This window comes from Lipotes vexillifer, unplaced genomic scaffold (genome assembly GCF_000442215.2).
Source record: "Lipotes vexillifer unplaced genomic scaffold, Lipotes_vexillifer_v1.1 scaffold1761, whole genome shotgun sequence".
NCBI classification, from domain to species: domain Eukaryota; kingdom Metazoa; phylum Chordata; class Mammalia; order Artiodactyla; family Lipotidae; genus Lipotes; species Lipotes vexillifer.
This window is the reverse complement of record NW_006777503.1, coordinates 433,356-437,082: the sequence shown is the minus strand read 5'-3', so window position 1 is coordinate 437,082 and position 3,727 is coordinate 433,356.

Below are 3,727 nucleotides of genomic sequence, written 5' to 3'. Positions count from 1 at the left end.
TGAATGCCCTTCCCTCCACCAGAGGACAGCGGGTCACTGTGGGTGTGCTGTCACGACACGTGACCACCCCTGCCAGGAACCTCGATGTTGCTTTTCTCACGAGCCCCCCCAGTAAGTGCGATACCTCCATCTGGCCCTTGCTGGCTCTCTGCCGCCTACCTCGCCCCCTGCAGCCCACCCCCGGCTTCCTTAGGACAGGGCTCAGAACACGGGCCAGGGCGCCAGACACCCCCAAGGCCTGTCGAGGCCTCAGGTGCAGTATCAACCGTGACCAGCCCATTAGGCACACCGGTTCCTCAGTGGTGACGGGAACAGAGATGGCAAGAGAAAGCCTAGAACTTGGGGTCCCAGGGCCAGCTGGTCCGTGAATAGGCAGCTCCTGCTGCTGTGCCTGTGAAACCCAGAGTGTTGGAAATCCGCCCTGCCCGTCCCATGGCTGCCTCTCCAGAATCCCGACACCTCCAGCCCAGGCCCAACATCCCCAGAACAGGGATTCCTTCTCTCCCAGCCTGCGGAGAGCCTGGACCGAGGAATACGGCCAGCACCATGGCAGTCACGGAGCAAACTCATCCCACACGTAGGAGGCGGAGCTGTGGGAGGCTGACACGCTTGGCGGCGTTGGACGGCTGCTTCACCCAAGCTCCTGAGTTGGCCTGAGAACAGCTGGGTTCTCCTCCCGCCTCCTGGACCCCAGGCCAGGGGTCGTAACTCCCAGACGCAGTGCCCACGTGTCTGTAAGCGTGTCTGTGTCTCAGGCTCTACAGACGCAGCAGGCAGCAGAAGGGACCAGGGCCGCCGTTGAGGCCCACGGACGCTGCTGGCGGCTGATCGTTTTCTCTGAGGCCTGCAGTCATTGGGCTAATGCCTTCAATGAACCACATAAAACCAAGGGAAGCAAAGCCAGGAGGACAGACAAGGGCCTTGAGTACCTAGGAGAAGGGTGTCAAGAAAGAAAAGTGCCTTGTCGTACTCTCGGTGACCAGGGGAAAGCCACCTGGAGAGGGGCGCTGGCGTCCCCCCACCTTTAGTCACGGAGGGGAGCAGGTTTAGGACACCCACCGGGGGCAAGGTGGGCACACCTGTGAATGTTAAAGAGACCTGTTGATGGGGTCTGCAGGCTTAAGATCTAGAAACAGTAAAAGATGAATATTCCAGAAACACTGCAGTTATAAGACAGGCTTAAGAAATTCCAAATGGAAAAGAAATCTGACTTACTGTTTTCTCCCGAATCTGCAACGATAACTATATCTATGTCTATGGTACCATTCTTGCGGACTTTGAGAGTATTTCTTCCACTAGGTTAGGTGGAGAATTCCTCAAGTCACTTTCTTACGTCTGTAGAAACATACCCTTGGTGTTTTCTTTTCCTCATATTGTGTACAAAGCATGGAAGACTAGAAACATGAAAATAAAGCAAGAATTCTGGAAGGAATTACAGCCTCCAGGGGCTGAGGAGACAAGCAACAACTAAAGGCCCTTGGAAACAGGCTCAGCAGCAGCAAATTCACAGGGGTGCCAGGAGGAACCCCACTGTGGGATGACAGCCCTTCTGAGGTCTGCCTTCTGCTCTGCCCTGCCTGCATTGTCCAAAGAGCGGGCTCACCGCCCAGGGGCTGGGGAATGGCCACAGCCCGCGCAGGGCTGTTCAGATGGTGAGACCCTCAGGAAGGGCTGGGAGCGGGTTAAATGAGCCTGGGTCCAGGGACCCTCTCTGGGGAGGCAGCTTCGGCTCTTTTGCCTGCAGTTTCTATTCAGCACTGACAAAATGTTTCCAAACAGCCAGCCAGGCGTTTGCAAACATCTACGACCTTTCCAAAGACTCTGGCTAGATCTGGGGCTGGGTGGGTGAGGGGCTGGAGGGACCGGCTTGCTGGATGTCACCTGGATGAGCCTGAGAAAAGCTCTTAAGTCACAGAACGAGGGACAGCAGGTGAGCGCATTCAGGTCCCTAGTCTCTTCACTGTGCGTCTCATTCTCCTAGGAAGAGATTAGCAGGGTGCTGGGAGCCCCCGAAGGAGAGGAAAGCAGATGTAAACTACTCAGCTTGAAGGAAGTAAAAAATATTCCTCCAAAATCTCTATGGGTAAACTTGGGACAGATAACGAAGGCACTTCTGAAAGACTAAAGAAAGCTCTGGGACTATTTATGTCCTTGAAAGGCCTTTCAGAACAAACTAAACCCACAAACAACTGCCCCGGGAGGGGGTGATGGGAAGTATTTGCCCAGGCCTGCAATCGGTCACCAGGAGGAGGGCATCCCCGCTCCACCAGGCGCCCTGGCCAGGCAGCCTCCTGAGAAGGTGTCTAAGTTCTGTATCCATTCCACTTAACTTGCTCCCAGCCCCTCCTCTGAAGTGGTACTTTTATTTAACACAAGGTAAAAATTGGTTGGAGGCTAGACGCAGAATTTAAATCTCAGAAGTGCTGCCTTCCTAATATTTAAGAAATACCATTCTCCATACCCTCTGTCTTCTCTTAGAAAACATCTTCTTTGCTGGTGAGGCATAAAGGAACATGCAGTGAGCGGTGATGCCAGTGGAAATTGTCACCCTCGGCCATTTTCATACCCTCCTCTCGAGCGGGGACCAGGCTGCGGGCACCTCGGTCCTGAGGGCACAGGTCCCCACCCCTCACGCCCCCGCAGCTCTGGGGAAACAGCATGGTGGACCCGGCAGCGGACAAAAGAAACGGAGGCCACGGGGGGACTGCAGTGTCCAGCCTCGCCAGGGGTGAGGTCCTCGCCCACTGTTGACCCCGCCTGTTGGACCTCTTGGGAGGCGCTCCCCCTCCCCAAGGGACAGGGTGCTTTCCTCATCTGGACGAGTTGAGTCAAAGGCGCGACCTTTAGTGATGGTGCTGCTACCTGGGTTTCCTAATACTCTGGTCCCAAGAACCGGAAGGCCTTGCTGCGTGGGGTCCATTCCCACCTGGACCTAGACCTCCGGTCACCCCGGAAATCAGCCCACTGGGCCCTTCCTCCATCACAGTGAGGAGCTCCACAGCAAAGAGCTGCGTCCAGTCACCCGCTGGCTTCTGACCGCAGACGTGACCCCTCCCCCGGCCCGTCCTGGGTGGGGCGGGGCCAGGCCAGGCGGGAGGATCCAGAACTACCTGCGCCCCGGCCTGGGGGCTCACAGCACTCGGGCCGTCCCCACGCCCCGCGCTGGCGTAGGTTACAGAGATGCTGGCCAGCTTTCCTGGGTGGACGTTTCTAACTTCCTGAACAATTGAGGCTCCTACGGGGCAAGAGTAATCGAAGTGGGCTGCCCAGGTCCTCCATGTATGCAGCTGCCACTCTCCGGAGGGTCCCTGGTGGGTGGCAGCTCCCCTCTGGGCCTGGGTGGCCAATTTGGGGTGTGGGAGCTGGCTTGCTGTCACCTGCAGCCCGTACGGCCCATTCTGCGAGTCTGTGAGGTTTCCCGGGCCCCACCTGGTACTTCCCCTAATAGAGGCGCCAAGGCCGAGCACTTCCAACGGAAACTGGGGGACACATGAAACCCGTACCCTGATAATGAGGAACCTGGAGTAGAAGGCTGAAGAGGACGCAGCCGCACCTGTGCTGCACTTCAGGGGGTTTCGGAACTGCGCTAGAACCAAGCCTGCTGTCAGGGTGCGAGACGACAGGGACCTGGGCGAAAGCGGCCGTGCGCGCGCGTGCAGGAGGGAAGGCCCTGCCCGGGGACTAAAGGGTTAAGCCGCCCGCAGCGCCCGCGGCGTCCGGTAGCGGG